Source organism: Bos taurus, chromosome 23 (genome assembly GCF_002263795.3).
Source record: "Bos taurus isolate L1 Dominette 01449 registration number 42190680 breed Hereford chromosome 23, ARS-UCD2.0, whole genome shotgun sequence".
NCBI lineage: Eukaryota > Metazoa > Chordata > Mammalia > Artiodactyla > Bovidae > Bos > Bos taurus.
Genome location: NC_037350.1, coordinates 24,717,815 through 24,735,249, shown reverse-complemented (window position 1 = coordinate 24,735,249; position 17,435 = coordinate 24,717,815). Strand labels below are relative to the sequence as shown.

Genomic DNA, 17,435 nt, shown 5'->3' with positions numbered 1-17,435 from the left:
TAGGCTAAGTACAGAAGATGAGGGTCAGCCTTCTAGGGAGGAGTGCTCCCAGGGGGCAGAGAGCTAGGGCAGGGGCCCACACTCAAATTCCCACAGGGACTGGACAGGAAGCAACATGTGCATCTGGCGTGGTAAAGACAGCAATGTAATGTATCTAATAACTGTCTTCTGCTAAAATGTGAGGAAATAAAGGTCCAGGGTTGATGGAAAGAATGAATCTTTTTCCCCCCAAAACTGGAAATCCAGATTTTATAACAAGTCTCCTGATATTTTAGTATTAGCAATTAACTTTTTAAAATTAAAAGAACCTAAGACCACAGACAGGTCTGACACAGGAGGGAAGGGGGCAGGGCACAACACAGCCATTGAGGATATGACATAAACTGGTTAGAACCAAATAGACTGTTTAGGCCCAAGATGGCAGCAAGATTTGACTTTTAGTAGACTTTGAGCTTCAGTATACACTCATTGTAATTATCAGCATATGCTAACTGACACGCCCACAGGTGCCACGACAGTTCTGAGGCTGACCATAAAAGGTCCCAACTGGGTGGTGGCTCAATTTCTAGAAACCTCCACCTCTTTACCCCAAGATAGTTGGAATAATCCTCCCACTCTTTAGCCTGTGAAATTATCCAGCTCATAGAAACTAACTACCTCATATTTTGGGGACCATTCTCACTTTCTGAGACAGACCTCATTCTGCCTATGGACTGTGTATCTATGCTTTCACTTTTCTATGGCTCCGCTCTTGAATTCCTTCCTACCCAAAGCTAAAGACCCTCACTTGCTAGCCTATTCCATAACTCTCCTGAGACTTGGGACATGACCATCCTCTAGAGCCCCATTTTCCTGCAACCTCTTTACAAAGGCTATTAAAAATCTACTTCTTACCTATCACTTTGCTGAATTGCTTCTGGCCCAGACAAAAAGAACCTGAGCTTCACTAAGTCCTAAGACAGACTGTGTGGTTTCAGTTAGAAGACTGTGGGTTTGAGTTCCATCTGAAGTGTGCAGTTTCAGGTTGAGCCCACTAGACCAAGAGCCTGGCCTCAGAATGCTCAGTGTTTCAGATGCAAACAGCCCCCCAGTCGCCTACACTGTACTCTGGAAGCTACACATCTGGTTGTAGCTGCAACAGAACTAGAAGCACGCTGACAAAGCCTGAGCAATTTCACTGTCAAGGGTGGAACTTAAGTGTAAATTTCTCTAGGTTCCTTAGCAGCCAACGTCTTGCACCAAGAATTATCACTTCTGTATTTTGTTTTGTAGTTGCTCAGGAAAACCTTTACTGCAAACAGAGGAAGTGGGAAGCCAGAACATGTAGGTTTTGTTTTGTTTGGGGCTCTGTTTGTTCTTTCACTGGAGTACTTTTTTCTTTCTTCTTTCCCTTTTCTCTTTTTCATTCTAGCTTTCCCTTGGTGAGCGCCAAGTTCCCAAACTGCAGAATCCAACTCAGACGGCCCTGGACGGGGACACCCTCGCCCTGGGTCTGTCTCTGAGGACCTACTTTCCTTTGCTTTCAGCCAAGAATCTGACTGGAATAAGCCCAATAAACTCCCTCACTTCAAGAGTGAATAGCAGCCAGATCAGCGGCCCAGGGATTCCTTCTCCCCACTCCGCCCCGAGGTCTGAGAAGGTACTCAAGGTCACCCGTTCCTTCATGAGGAAGGTTTTGCAGTTCTTTAACTCTTTAACATCACAGTCGGCTTCCCGTCCCTGGAACTGCAGGCCCTCAGTGGGTGGCAGAGAGACCCCCGGGTGGCTGGGGAGGGAGAGAGGACCCCTCCTACTGACGCAGGGTAAATGCGGCAAAAGAAGACGACGGGCGACTTCAGATAAATGGCGGAAGGGGATTCCTCTGACCCTTTTTGAAACTTTCCCATAAACTGGATTTTTTTTTTAAAAAGGTACTTTAAAAAAGTGACTAAGTTCTGTCTGGAGGAAGCTAGGAGGAGGAAAGGAAGAACGTAAAGAGGGAGAGCAGCGAGTCTAAGAGGAGGTAGGAGACAACGTTGGGGGCAGGAGAAGCGAGGGGCGGGGCGGAGACGAGGGCGGGGCGAGAGAGGGGGCGAGGCGGTGGGCGGTCGGGACTGCAAGGTGGGTGCGGGCTGCGAGTGCACAGTTCGTGGAGCACGGGCTTCCAATGCTCTGGGGAAGAGGGGGCTATGGGCGGGGCGGGGACGGCGGTTCTCACCTGCCTCTGCTTGGAGCCTGAAGTTCAAGTTCGGGGAACAGAAGCCCCTCTCGACGTGAACCAGGAAGGCGGGAAAGCGAGGCTTTCGGTCTTCGTCGGTGGCTTCTGCACTTCAAAGACCTAGCGCAGGTTTTCATGTTTAACAGAACACCTTTTCCTTCAGAGACTGCGGGTGGCGCGGGTTGGGGGGCAGCTTGGAGGGAGAGAAACTTGTAAGAACGGAGCGATTTGAGCAATTAGTAAAGGGGACCTGGGGGCCAGCTTCTGTGAGAGAAGCTTTGAACCTGAATGGGAACATAAAGTTCTTAAACCTTCCTCATGCATTTTTTTTTCCCCAGCTGTGGGGCGGGGCCAGGTAGAAACCTTAATTTTCTTCCCTTTTCACCAACGAATTAATAGAAAGCGGCTTATTAGCAGCAGAAGCAGTTGTTTCTTATGTAGCGATGGGATGGGAGAAAAATCAGCAGGAAACTCCTCTTCATCTCCGTCCATCTCTCTGCATTCGGCCCAGTGAGATCAGTTTAGGACTGCTCGGAGGAACTTTAAATGATTTGTGAGAAGCCCTAAGATGGTAATGAGTTAGTAGTAACTAAGGAGGAAGCCCAGACTTGTGAAGATCTTAGGAGGAGTTATTGCTGAAGACAGGTCACGAATAGGTCTTACATCAAAGGAAATCATAAGGTCAAGAAAGCAGAAGAGAAACTTACATTTCCTCTAGTTCAGTGGGGGTTGGCTACATTGCTATTTCCAAGTGAAAGATGATAAAAGTTTAGTGAGATAATTTCCCAGACAGGTGGGCGGGGAATATGCTATTGCAATGAAACTGCAGTCAGCCCCAAGATTGTGACAGTGACTAATAAACTCTACCCCAGATAGGGTTTTAGGAAATACGTTTAATTACTTCATAAAAGGAATAAGCTTAATCTTTAAAGGCTTAAGTGTCAGAATATTCAGTCCTGTCCAAGTCAAAAATCAGCCATCAATAACAAGCAGACCTTCCAGTTATAAACAACTTTAGAAGAGGATGACCACTGTATATTCCTACTCCAAGATGCTGGTCCAATAACCAACATGAAATTTGGTTGGTTTCTGTATCTATGGTGGTTATTTCACTTTATGCTCTGTGCCTATTACAATCCCTAGAACATAGTAAGGCTCAATAAGTATTTGTGGAATGAACTGTTGACTTCATGTTTACCCCATTATATTTATTAAACTACCTTGGAGACAAACCCTGAGATAGAGCGTTTCAGCCATCTTCTCAGCTGACATTCTGTGGGATCTGGTCTTTTAAAATAACCTGAGGATGTTAGTGGGCTTCCCAGGTGGCTCAGTGGGTAAAGAATCCCCCTGCAATGCAGAAGATGCCATTTCTATCCCTGGGTCTAGAAGATTCCCTGGAGTAGGAAATGGCAACCCACTCCAGTATTTTTACCTGGAGAATTCCATGGACAGAGGAGCCTGATGGGCTATAGTCCATAGGGTTGCAAAAAGTTGGACACAACTGAAGTGACTGAGCACACACGCATAAGGATGTTAGTGCATCAAGGGACTTTAGGGTTAGGTGAGTTAACCTATTTGTTCTACAAGAAACACTTGAAAAACAGAGGGGTGGTAACTTTTCTAAGGTCACACAGCCAATAGAGCTAGGATACAAATGCATTATCTCTGACTTCTAATTCTGTCTAGGATGAACGCTAGCTCTTAGAGGAGGAGTAACCTAAAGGACACATAATATTATTGAAGTGGATTTTCATTAGGAGGAAAAGCATCAGGAAAGGCACTGCAGTGGCATGAGCAGAAGTCCTCTGCAGCTTCTTAGTTCAAGCTCTAGGCAGTTCATAGGGTTTTCCACATGAGTTGGCAATGCCAGAACTCTCATGTTAAAGTATATTCTTCCTTGTGGTTTTCATCCTGAAAATGTTAAGGAATAACTTAACTTAATAACTTCACAGGATCTCCTGTGAAGCAGATCCTCCTTCATAATAATAAAGTCAAAATCCAGAGTTAAGATTTTAACTAAAAGCCAGAAATCTGAGATTGAAAATGATCTTGTCTTTTTTGTCCCCCCAAAATACTATCTCTTCATGTGTTTCTTTGTGGGGGAACTGCATGATCAGGACAAGTAAAATCTGTGAAGTAGTTTGGTTTTTCAAGGCACTCTTTGATTTTAGCGCATGGGAGGGGACTTTCCACTGAATTTCACTAATATGTTAGCTTGGAGAAGAGAGTCAGAAGGCCTGGAGAAATTAAAAGTCCTTTAGCAGAAGTCATCTGTGAAGAAAAGAAGACAATCTCAAATCTCCACTAAGAACCTAGTCTTATTTGTGCTGGGCCATTCTATCGCAAGAGTCAGACAGGACTTCGTGACTAAATCACCACCATTTTGTCCTGGCTACTGTACTGCTGAGTCTGTAAGAAAATGGGCAGAGGATGCCGATGTGTGGTTTACACAGATATAATGACATTCACACCCTTAACTGGTTCATAATGGCAGGGCTGATATTCATCAGCTAACTCAACCTTGAGCTTCCTGGTGGGTGCCCACACCTACCTGGGGGAGAAACATTTCACTGACCATCATGAGGAAAAGCATACACACCCACACATCACTCTGGCCAGCTCAGCTCAGTGGTGCCCACAAGCCGCCAGGCATGCTCTGTGGATCCAGCTGGGGAAGCGCTGCATGGCTGCTATGCTGTGGCTGGGAGTGGGGAGGCTGAGCAGTGGCTGCCCTGGCCCAGGCCATGCAGGTCCAATTGAACCAAGCCATCCTCCATCTGTGGTCATTCACACTATGCTTATAGAGACACTTTGTCCCCCCGACCTTGGAAGACGAGCCCCCAGGACCAGGGTGCTCCCCACGCTGCTTCGTATTTGGCAGATCCTCTGAGTGTGTAGACTAAGCCCCCACAGATGGAGGCAAGCCTTCCGGATGTCTCAGGAGACATTTTATTATATCTGCAAAAAGCTGGTCTGCATCTTCAAAGGGAGGCCACCCACTTGAAACTGCTTCTCTCTGTGCCTCAGAAAGCAGCTGTTAGACCATATTGGCTGGCCTCCCTGGTGCCTCTGACCTTGAGTGTTGATCTAGAGCTGGGCATGCCTTTCGAGACATTGGAGATGCCATCTGTGCTATCTTTCAGGACCTCCAGAAAAGGCAGCCTGACCTACAGGAGGTCGTGGAAAGATCCCAGTGTGAGTTAGGACTACTGGAGGCATACGTAGAAAACTATCTTAACAGCTGTCAGTGCCTTTCATGTCCTGCTGGTCTCGACCTTTATTTCAGCCAAGTGTTTGTCAGTTGCCCTGGATCCAGCCATAATTCACATGTGTTGGAAGCAAGTCAGCTTTGCCATAGGGGAGATGCAGGCACTCTCTTACCCGCTGTCCAGAAAGAAATAGAGGAGTGTCACAGGGCTTGTCCCAGTGGGTGATGGAATATACCCTCTGTTTCAGTGGTGTACAGCTCAGTACCACCAACCTGTCACCCCTGAGGAGCTGCGTTTCAACAGGTGATCTGGGCTGTCTGGGGCACTGTGGAGCAGGCCTTCAGGCAGCTAACAGGCTAGCAGCAGCGTAGCCACTGGGAAGCGGAGTGTATCGGTGAGGTGGTCACTGGCTGTTGCTGGCTCCATAATCTGCATTGTTGTTGTTCAGTCGCTCAGCTGTGTTCAACTCTTTGTGACCCCATGGACTGCAGCATACCAGGCTTTCCTGTCCTTCACCATCTTCCAGAGCTTGCTCAAAGTCATGTCCATTGAACTGGTGATGCCATCCAACCATCTCATCCTCTGTTGTCCTCTTCTCATCCTGCCTTCTCTTTTCCAGCATCAGGGTCTTTTCCAAAGGTGGCCAAAGTATTGGAGCTTCAGCATCAGTCCTTCCAATGAATATTCAGGGTTGTTTGAGGAGAGGTCTAATGCCCAGAGTTGGACCACAGCCTCCACCCTCACTATGGCACACAGCAGAATCGCAAAGGATGAGGCACAAAAGCTGCTGAGGTTCCAAGTGCATCAAGCCAACAGCCGGTACCTGGCATTTCAGGCCGGGCCAACCCGAGGTGATACCTATCCATCCTGCTTTTTCATTTGACTTTCCCCTTCAGGTCCTTTTCCTTCTTTCCACATTAACCCTCCTTTTTTCCATTCCTGAGAATAAAGTACTGTTGCTGATGTTTGTATTAATAAGGCTCCAAGGTGTTGTATCTTCTTATAAAGTGCCAAGAGAGGGCATGCACGCAGGTCATCCCCAGCCGTAGGGGAACAAATTGTCTTCATTGTCAGAGGAGCCTATAAACAATTGGTTATAGGTGCGTGGCTGCTTTATAGCCCAAGCAGTTGATAGTGGCTGACATACACATCTGTTGGTTCTACTTTAAATTTCTTGAGTCTCACTTTGACCACTCATAAAGGCATGAACATTTATCTACCTCCCTTTACACCAGCACACACACAAATGTGCCCTTCTCTTCACCAACTCTGTTCAAATAATACTCTCTATTAGTTTCCTACTGTCTCTGTATCAGTGCCAGGTGGCACTATTGGTAAAGAACACATCTGCCAATGCAGAAGACATGAGACATGGGTTTGATCCCTGGGTCAGGAAGATCCCCTAGAGGGCATGGCAACCCATTCCAGTGTCCTTGCGTGGAGAAACCTATGGACAGAGGAGCTTAGCAGGCTACGGTCCACAGGGTTGAAAAAAGGCAAACACGACTGAAGTGACTTAGCATGCAAACATGCAAAGCACATATATTGTAACAAATTGCCACAACTTAGCAACGTAACATAAGTGGGACTTGCAGAAGGCACAGGGGTGACACAGTGTGGTCCTTTGGGAGAACTGCAGTTAGTTCTGCAGGGTGGGGTGAGAGGGGGAAATGTGGGGCTGCAGAGGATCCAAGGAGCTTGAACATTTTCCTAAGAGCCAAAGAGAAGCACTGATGGAAATTACCCAGAGAGGTGACATGATCACTTTGGCCTTTAAAAAAAGATAACCCTTTGGGAGTAAAGAGGGATGAACTGGATTGGGGAGGAGAGGGAACTGGGGACAGGAGGACCAGCTAGGAGGTGAGCAGGAGTTATACGGGAAGGGTGGAGAGTGAACTGTACAGTTGTGTGTGTGTGGTAGTTAATTAGAATATGCTAATCAATTGGACTACACAAGAACTTCTTCCTTGTTAAGCACCCGCCTTTTTCCAGTTGTGACTGGCCATTGTAGGACTGCAGCCCAGTAGCTCATTGGATGATGGGACTGTTCGTTCTCCAGGTTGAGTTAACCAGAGGGATTCCTGAAAGAGGTAGTTTCTGCCTTGACCCTTACAGTTTTCAGAAGGCGAGAACATTTCCTTGGTCTCTCTCAGTCCTCCTTCCAGCCTACCCTCACCCACCTAACTGAGGCTACAACTGTCAGAGGCAAACGGTGGGCTGGAGTCATGCAGAGCTGGACAGGAGCCTTGGTTTCCCCATCTTTCGAAGCGGAGCCAGATAACCCCTAGACCTAGCTGCAATCTGATTTAGCTGTGTTTACCTTGTGTCCTGCCCCTTTTTCAGTTTTCTCTCCTTCCCTCAGTGTCCTAGACGTGAAAAAACTCACTGGTGAACGTGTTGTATGTGGAGGCGGGTGGGGGCTGTGCGGACAACTTCAGGGTGAAAACTACACCACAATGAGAAAGCTCTACTAGTTTAAAAAGTGTAATTTAATAAAAGTTTCTGTTACTCTTTTTCCCTCCTTTAAGGTTTATGGGTGGGGGGGGGGGTGGTGGTGGGGTAATAGGTGGTTTTTAATGTTAATGATGAAAACAAAGCACAGGAGGAAGACTTTATTTTGCTCAGGGGACACAGTTGCAATGGGACAGGAGTTTATTTGCTAATTTGGAGGTGAGACTGAGAAGGCAATGGCAACCCACTCCAGTACTCTTGCCTGGAAAATCCCATGGACGGAGGAGCCTGGTAGGCCGCAGTCCACGGGGTCACTAAGAGTCGGACACAACTGAGCGTCTTCATTTTGGAGGTGAGAAAGAAGAACGAGCCTTGTCCTGAGCTGTTTCAGCCTTGAGGCAGGAGGAAGGCTGGTCCTGGGGCCCCAAGGACCCTAAGCAGCTGGAATCAGTGACTATGGAGGAGTGGCACTCAGTCCTTGGATCAGGAGGGTTAAAGCATAGTCCAGGCTCATGTTTCACTTGCGCCTGCACTCTGCCAAGAGAAAACTTCTGGGGAGAGAGCTGAGGGGGTATGTTAAGGTAAGCTTTGGGTGGATCCTAAACTTGGACAAGTTCTGAACTGGGGAAGCCCATCTCCTAGGACCCCAAGGTCCTGGAATTTCTTCAGGTCTCAACTTGTCTCTCTGTAACATGAGCAAGCCTGACTGAGACCAGGGTGTTTTAGGATCACTCAGCTTCTCGTGTGAAAATGTCACTGTGCTCACGCACTGTAGACCCAGCAGCATTCTCTGGGGTATCGGTCAAGTTTGGCTGCTGATCAGAGTCAGTCCTAATTCCTGGGTGGAGCTGGGTGGCAGTGGAAGGGGAGAGGAAGGGGCCCTGCTTCTCCTGTTCCTGCCATTCTCAACCTTCTGGAACCACAGAAGGAGGTCTGATCATGGCCTCAGTGAGGCCGGGCTAAGGGGGGGAAGTTGAACAATAGAACAGAGGTTGAGAAAGTCAAATGCACAGAGAGAGAGAAGTCTTTCCCACAGATTCAGCATCATTTGGTGAAAGCATCACAGGTAACCGTCTTCCCTTCAGAGAGTTTGAAAATATCTATTAACACACCTCCCCCTGAGGATGAGAGTTGGAGGTGATCATTATGAGTTATCTGTGTATTTTCTCCCTACTGTATGAGTGCGTGCTCAGTCGTGTCTGATTCTTTGAGACCCATGGACTGTAGTCCACCAGGTTCCTCTATTCATGGGATTTCGCAGGCAAGAATACTGGAGTGGGTTTCCATTTCCTTCTCCAGGGGATATTCCCAATATAGGGATTGAACCCATGTCTCCTGCATTGGAAGGTGGATTATTTTTTTTACCACTGTACCACCTGGGAAGCCCCCTACTCTCTACTGCTGCTAAGTCACTTCAGTCGTGTCCGACTCGGTGCGACCCCATAGACGGCAGCCCACCAGGCTCCCCTGTCCCTGGGATTCTCCAGGCGAGAACACTGGAGTGGGTCTACTCTCTACTATATGACCCTAAATAAGACACCAAGGATGCTTTGAGACCCTAAGGCCCAAAATGGGCAGTATGTATGCTTACAAAGACTAAAACCATTTGTACACATAACACCTAGCATAATACCACACAAGAATGTTCCAATGTCAGGTCAGGCAGTTAGTTCTCACCCTCAGCCCATACTGTCCTAGAGAATGGCTCTGCCTCCTAGAGACTGGTATAGGTGTCTTGGACCAGGACTGCCATGTGGGAACTGTACTGGTCTCGGTGGCCCAGCAGCTGATTCCCAGGCCACTCTGCTGACCAGGCGCCTGTTCTCTACTGTATCAGAGGCAATCATGGCAGCAACAGTCAGGTGGCACCTGACACTGTGGCTCTGGGCTGGAGCTGGTGCACTTGCTCACTTGTGCTGTAGGGGGCACTGTAGACACCTTGGAAGGCGCTGGGGCTTATGGGAGGGTCAGGGTGGAGCTAAATCTAGCTTAACCTAGGCCAGCTTAACACAAAAGGCCCTGCACTCTGTTACTACCTGTATTTCAGAGAGAGGCTGGAATGGCAGTAGGTGAAGGACGATGTTATTGAGAAAAGGACTCCCAAAGCCCCACTGCTGCAGAATTTTTGTGGCTGCTGCCTTTGGGGTTCCTTTAGCAGCTGAAGATAATTAGGGATGTGCCTGGTACAACAGATGACGCTGTGGAGGGTCCAAGATAGTAGAGCTTCCTAATGTCTGAGGCCCTTAGGCTGGACCCCTGCTTCATTCCAGCTGGAGCCTGTGCAGGGAGGGACAGAAACAGAGAGCTGGTCTCCCGGCTTTCATCCATCCAGGCTGACCTAGACCTGCCCAGGACCCAACAAGGAGTTCCCTGACCACCACAGCCACCCCAATCTGTCAACAGGGAGAGGTAAATATGGACCTATTGTCTTGTCCCCTCTTGAAGCAAACAGCAGGCTTCCTCCAAATGAGCCACTGCTCTGCCCTTGTGTGTCTGCTTCACTGTTTTGTGCAGGGGGCTTCACTCGGCCCCCTGCTTACTTGCCTCCACTTCAACAGGGCCCCTGCACTGCTTATTGCTAAAGGCCAGCAGATCTTTCAGGCTGGCTGGCCAGTGAGGAAGCCAGCTCAAGGCAGGGCCAGTCACCCTCCATCATACCATGTACCAAACATCTTTGTTGGAAAATCCCTGCAATGGAAACCAAACAGAACGGATCGGTTCACACAGCACGGCTGACAGAAATATCTTGCTGGGCCAGACTGCTGTCTCTGTTAAGATACCACCCACAGCTGTAAGCACCAGCTGACTCCTCTTGAAAAGAGAAGACTGTTAACAAAGACCAGGGCTGGCTTTGGAAGGCCAAGGCTGGGTGTGAGAAGGCTGATGGGGGCTCCACACTTCGGCTGGGGACACAGGGTAGGAAGGGCATGAACACTAGGTGTCAGTAACTGTCATGTCCCTCTCCACTACCCTCCTGACCATGGCTCCCTGCTGCAGCTCCCACAAGGTAAGACAAGGCAGATTAAGATTCTGTGCTGCTTCTGGGGCCCCCCAGAAACTTCAAATTTCCAGACACTGCCTCCAGTCTGTCTCCCTTGTCTTCCTGACAAAGCACCCTGAGGGACCTCCGCAAGCTGGTTTGAGTGTCCTAGCTTAGAGTTGGACAGAGAAAAGACTTCAAGGTTTAAAATTCTAAATGTCTCAAAGAGGACCCATGAAGGTAGTGAAGCAAGTGAGAAAGGCTTGGAGGGCTTCAATGAGAGGCCAGGAGAGCATTCATATAAAAGGGACTGTACATATCTTTGGCTACCTGATTTTTTCACGTGGCAGTCTCCTGATTAAACTTCTACATTCCAGTATAATAACCAATTCACTCCTTATTTATTTTATAATAGTTTTTATGCTATTTACTCAGCTTTTCTTTGATTTTTCCCCCACCTCTTTTACTGTCTTCTATGCATCAAGAGTGTTTTGTTTCTCTTTTCCCTTTATTGCTTTGGCAGTGATAAATTTTTTTTAGTCTTTATCCTTAAATTAAAAAAAGATGTATTTATTTATACAGCTGCACTGGGTCTTAGCTGCAGCACATGAACTTCTTAGTCACAGCATGTGGGATCTAGTTTCCCCATCAGGTACCGAACCTGGAAGCATGGAGTCCTAGCCACTGGACTACCAGGGACGCCCCTGTCCTTAAATTTTTAACATGTGTGTATGTGCAAGTTGTTCAGTCATGGCCAATTCTTTGTGACCCCAGGGACTATACAGTCCATGGAATTCTCCAGGCCAGAACACTGGAAAGGGTAGCCGTTCCCTTCTCCAGGGGATCTTCCAAACCCAGGGATTGATCCCAGGTCTCCCACAATGCAGGCAGATTCTTTACCAGCTCAGCCACCAGGGAAGCCCTAAAAAGTTTTAACATAAACTTTTAACGTAACTGCCTTCAAAACGTCATTCTCCTTCCAAATGAATAAAGACTTTAAAACATTTATTTTGCCATGTTACTATTACTTGAAGTTGTGCTATTTAAGACAGTAACCACAAGTCACATGTGGCTACTCAGGTTTACACTAATTAATGTTAAATAAATTCATTTCCTTGGTTGCACAGCCACATTTTAAGCACTCAGTAGCCACAAGTGGCTAACAGCTACTATACTGAACTGAGGAGATACAGAATACTATCATTGTGGAAGGTACTATTGGACAACGCTAGTTATTTCCATCTAGTTTTTACCTTCCTCCAAATTAGTCGTTATTATCAGTATTGCTTTTTAGAGTCAATACTTCTTTAGATTTACTTTTATGTTTACCAGTTTATTTGCTCACCAATGTTTTTGCACTCCATTCCTTACTTTCATAATCGATTTCTTTCTTTCTGAAATGTATCCTTTGGGAGCTGGCTGTGGGCAGAACTGTGTCCTTCCAAAATTCATAAATTGTCCAAGCCAGGCTTCATCAATACATGAACTGTGAACTTCCAGATGTTCAAGCTGGTTTTAGAAAAGGCAGAGGAACCAGAGAACAAATTGCCAACATCCGCTGGATCAACGAAAAAACAAGAGTTCCAGAAAAACATCTATTTGCTTTATTGACTATGCCAAAGCCTTTGACTGTGTGGATCACAATAAACTGTGAAAAATTCTGAAAGAGATGGGAATACCAGACCACCTGACCTACCTCTTGAGAAACCTGTATGCAGGTCAGGAAGCAACAGTTAGAACTGGACATGGAACAACAGACTGGTTGTCCGTTGTCACCCTGCGTATTTAACTTATATGCAGAGTACATCATGAGAAACGCTGGGCTAGAAGAAGCGCAAGCTGGAATCAAGGTTGCAGGGACAAAAATCAATAACCTCAGATATGCAGATGACACCACCCTTATGGCAGAAAGTGAAGAAGAACTAAAGAGCCTCTTAATGAAAGTGAAAAAGGAGAGTGAAAAAGTTGGCTTAAGCTCAACATTCTAAGATCATGGCATCTGGTCCCATCACTTCATGGCAAACAGATGGGGAAGTAGTGGCTGACTTTACTTTTCTGGGCTCCAAAATCACTGCAGATGGTGATTGCAGCCATGAAATTAAAAGATGCTTGCTCCTTGGAAGGAAAGTTATGACCAACCTAGACAGCATATTAAAAAGCAGAGACATTACTTTGTCAACAAAGGTCCGTCTAGTCAAGGCTATGGTTTTTCCAGTGGTCATGTATGGATTGAGAGTTGGACTTAAAGAAAGCTGAGCGCTGAAGAATTGATGCTTTTGAACTGTGGTGTTGGAGAAGACTCATGAGAGTCCCTTGGACTGCAAGGAGTCCATCCTAAAGGAGATCAGTCCTGGGTGTTCATCGGAAGGACTGATGCTGAAGCTGAAACTCCAATACTTTGGCCACCTGATGTGAAGAGCTGACTCATTTGAAAAGACCTTGATGCTGGGAAAGATTGAGGGCAGGAGGAGAAGGGGACAATGGCATCACCGACTCAATGGACATGGGTTTGGGTGTACTCCGGGAGTTGATGATGGACAGGGATGCCTGGCGTGCTGCGGTTCATGGGGTTGCAAACAGTTGGACACGACTCAGTGACTGAATTGAACTGAACTGAGGCCCTAACCCACAACTGGACTGTATTTGGAGAAGTGTCCTTAGGAGATAATTATGGTTAGATGAGATCATAAGGGTGAGGCCCTAATCCACTAGGACTGGTTACCTTACTACAAGTGTAAGAGAGCTTTTTCGTTCTCTGCACATGCTCAAAGGAAGGGCTATGTGAGGACTCCATAGGAAGGTGGACATGTGCAAGCCAGGAAAAGAGCTCTCATCAGAAACCAAACCCTTCCAGATCTTGATCTGGGACTTCCAGACTCCAGACCTGTTGTTTAAGTCATCCAGCCTATGGTATTTTGTTATGGCAGAAGGCAATGGCACCCCACTCCAGTACTCTTGCCTGGAAAATCCCATGGACAGAGGAGCCTGGTAGGCTGCAGTCCATGGGGTCGCTAAGAGTCGGACACGACTGAGTGACTTCACTTTCACTTTTCTCTTTTCATGCACTGGAGAGGGAAATGGCAACCCACACCAGTATTCTTGCCTGGAGAATCCCAGGGACGACGGAGCCTGGTGGGCTGCCGTCTATGGGGTCGCACAGAGTCGGACACGACTGAAGCGACTTAGCATAGCATAGCATAGCATAGAGACAAATACAGAGTCCATTCAACAAAGGTCCAGAGTGTTACTCTGAAAATATTTTACATCTTTAACAATAGTTTAACGAGGTATAGAATTATAGGTTGTTAGGTTTTTTGTGGGTTTTTTTGACCTTTAAACTATTATTCCATCGCTTCTGGCCTTTGATATTACATTGAGAAATCTGTTACCATTCAGGATGTTCCTCTTTTTTTGGGGATTGCTTTTAATAGTTTCCCCATATTTCTGGGCTTCATTACAGTGGGTCTAAGTGAAGGTTTAATATTCCTTGCCTAGGAGTCATTGTGATTCTTTAGTCTGAGGATTCTAGGATACTTGTCTTTGATCAATGTTGGAAAATTTTCAGCTATTATTTCCTTTGTTTTTCTCCATCTAAAATTCCCGCTGGATATATTTTGAACCTTTTCATTCTATCATTTAATTCTTTTAATTTCTCTTTAGTTTTCATTTTCCCCACTCTGCTGCATTATGGCAATTTTCTCAGCTCCATCTTCTAGTTTACAAATGGTTCTATTCTGCTTTTGACTAGTCTTAATTTATTCTTTCAATAACTATTTTTCAACTGTAAAAGTTTGATTTGCTCAAACCTACCCTTCCTTCAGGGTCTTGTTGTCTCCTGAATATTTCTTTACCTTAAAAAAAATCTGGTTTAAATATATTGATTTCAGAATCAAATTGGACTTCAGTTGTCTAGATTATAAAATGAGGCTTTAGACTAAATGGCTTCTAAGGTGACTTCCAGTTCTGCAATTCTGATATTCATTTATTTTTAAAAAACATTGTTGGCACACTTTGCATTTACATTAATGAAGGCGGCACTGGAACATGGCCGTGAATAAAGGATAATTATTTTAAAAGCCACCTTCCCCAGACCTCTAGGGCTCTGAGCCAACACCTTCCATTTTCTCATATCCCCTTCCTGTATTAGCACAGAGAGAAACAGGTGGTTAACCAGATGAACGCAGGCCAGGAAAAATATCCATCTGGGTTTGGTTTCAGATCTGAGATATTTCTGGAGGCTCATCAAAGAATCCAGTGAAAGGCTGGGGAAAGAGGTGAACACTAAACTTCTCTGCTTCTCAGAGATTTTTGTTTTGAACGTTGTAGCACTTAACATATAAAATTAAAGAGTTAAAGGTTTTTCTACACTCTTAAAAAAAAAAAAAAAAAGAATAGCGCAGGGCTGGAAGAACAATAACAGAGGCTTATATTAATTTTTATCTAAAGATTCCTACAATTGAGCTAGAAGAATGTAGTAAGGTCCTAGAAGTGAACTGTGGGTATGAGCTGGAGGGTGGGGCATAGAGGAGGTGATCTAAGTATATCTCTGTAAAGGACAGATGAGTGATCAGTACAACCATTTTTAAAGCTTGTATACCAAGGTGCTTCACAAATATATCTTTCAAAATCTGCTCCTATGTTGTCAAATGTTTAGTGAATAGAGGATAGGAAGAGATTCAATCTTTCTAAACCCTGGCCTCTGATCTATCAAACTGTAAATGCTATGGACTAGAACTGTAGGTTTTTAGACAAATGGCATGGTACCAACTAAAATAAATATTCAGCTTACTTCAAAGACCACTGGCTCTTCCTCCCCATCATGGACGAGCTGACCACGGAGTCCCCACTATGTGGACAAGCTGACCACACACATAGTGCTTCTTTGATTTATTTTCTTTGCTTACATTTTTAGAATAAACTTGTCTGAGGCATAATTTATACATACTTCACTTTATGGAAGTATAGTTTACATATACCTTGTTTTAAAATTCAACAAAATATAAATTTCCTTCCTTTTCCATACTGTCTGAGATAAAGTTGTGAAACTAATGCTAGAGTTGTATTCCTCTCCCAACTATTGGTGTTTTAAGAGACTTGCTTGTCTCTTAAGTTTCTTTTTCTGTGTCTTAGCTGCAAAATAACTATTGATTCTAACTAAAGATCATTTACCAACTACATGCTTTTTGTAAGTCCCTGAGGCACTGTGTGTGAGAATGTATTTATTCTACATATAGGTAATTTTTATCTCCCTCTCCCCCTCATTCTCACTTCATCCAAACAGCTTTTAGATCTGTCCATTTTTTACTCTGGAATATCTCACTCTCATCCTCTTCTTTCTGTCCCTTCTTTGAATACCTTTTCCAGGTCTCCTTTCTTTTTATCTGATTAAAATAATCCATTTCGCACATGATCTGTCTACATTAGTCTTCCTGATGCACAAATTTAATACTGTCTCTCTTCTGCTCGAAAGCTATCTATGGCTCCCTCTTGCCTACTAACTGAAGCAGTCTCCTTTCCCTGCTGGTCAGTGTCCTCTACAGCCAGGCTGGATGCACCTGATTGCTTCCAGTTCTAACCTGCCCCCACCTGTCCCACTGACCCTTCATTCCATGCACCTCAGCCTCTCCCAGTCAACGCTGCCTTTACATTTTGCTTAGAATGTCACTGCTGTCACACCTCCCTAGAGGAACTACTGCCCACCTTTTGATCCTCAAATCAAATACTACCCTCTTTCTTTTGCTTCCCCTCATCATACCTGTGCAAATTTGGATCTGCAGCTTGTACTGTTAGGTGCCTCAAAAACATATGCATAAAAATCTGCCTCTTTTAATGCATATGGCACCCCACACCATGCTAGAACACATGTGCCTTTTCTCACGGTTATTTATGTTGTGCCTTATTTTAGATACTGGATAGTACACGTTTCATCTCACCTTTGTATCCCCCTAAATATCTTGCATATAATAAAATACCAGTAGTATTATTTACAGTATGAATAAATACCAGCATCTCAAAGCTGAATTCATCTCAAAGCTGAATAAAGACAGGTATTTTAAATATTTTGCAACTTCAAAATAATGATGTATGGTTTACTTGAAAGATAGAATAAAAACTGATTATAAATTATATATAATTTACTGTCTCATACATAGCTTACATGCAATTGATTAAATGAATGAATAAGCAAATGTTACAAGACACATACAGATGCTACTCCAACTTTTTTTAAATTGAAGTATAATTGACCTATAAGGTTGTATGATGCTACTCCATATTAAACTATCCATCATGTCCAGAGAAAGGTCCCTCTATACCTTTGACAGTAAAATGGATAAGCAAAACTATAATATACTAATGTAAAAATACAATATACTGTGTTTTTAATGCAAGTATTTTAAAATATAAAATACCTGTTTGCTTAATATTTAAGTAAATTCTATTGAATTTTATGAGTTAGATTTTGTATTTGGATCTTAACATACTCATTTGTTCTTAAATGCTATTTGATAAAGTCATATAGACTGGGGCCAAATCCTACCTCTGTTCTTTACTGGTTTGGGATTCTGGGATCTTTTATGCTGTAGTCTTCTCACCT

The 17,435-nt window shown here is 44.9% G+C and overlaps 2 long non-coding RNA genes across 5 annotated transcripts in view; one reads left to right on the top strand and one right to left on the bottom strand.

Annotated features, from left to right (window-relative positions):
* LOC132343630 (uncharacterized) overlaps nt 1–17,435 on the bottom strand; it is a 45,091-nt gene that overhangs the window by 22,087 nt on the left and 5,569 nt on the right. For 2 of the 4 annotated variants that reach the window (XR_009492554.1, XR_009492557.1), the window contains one exon: nt 17,379–17,433. The exons of 1 other annotated variant lie outside the window; for it this stretch is intronic. This is a non-coding gene — a long non-coding RNA (uncharacterized lncRNA). Of the gene's footprint in view, nt 1–2,197; nt 2,391–17,378; nt 17,434–17,435 lie in introns of all 4 variants that reach the window. One more of the 4 variants, XR_009492555.1, reaches the window with a different exon arrangement.
* LOC112443867 (uncharacterized) lies at nt 1,064–6,435 on the top strand. Its single transcript, XR_003032283.2, has 3 exons — nt 1,064–1,639; nt 1,911–2,002; nt 6,029–6,435. It is a non-coding gene; the product is annotated as an uncharacterized lncRNA (long non-coding RNA).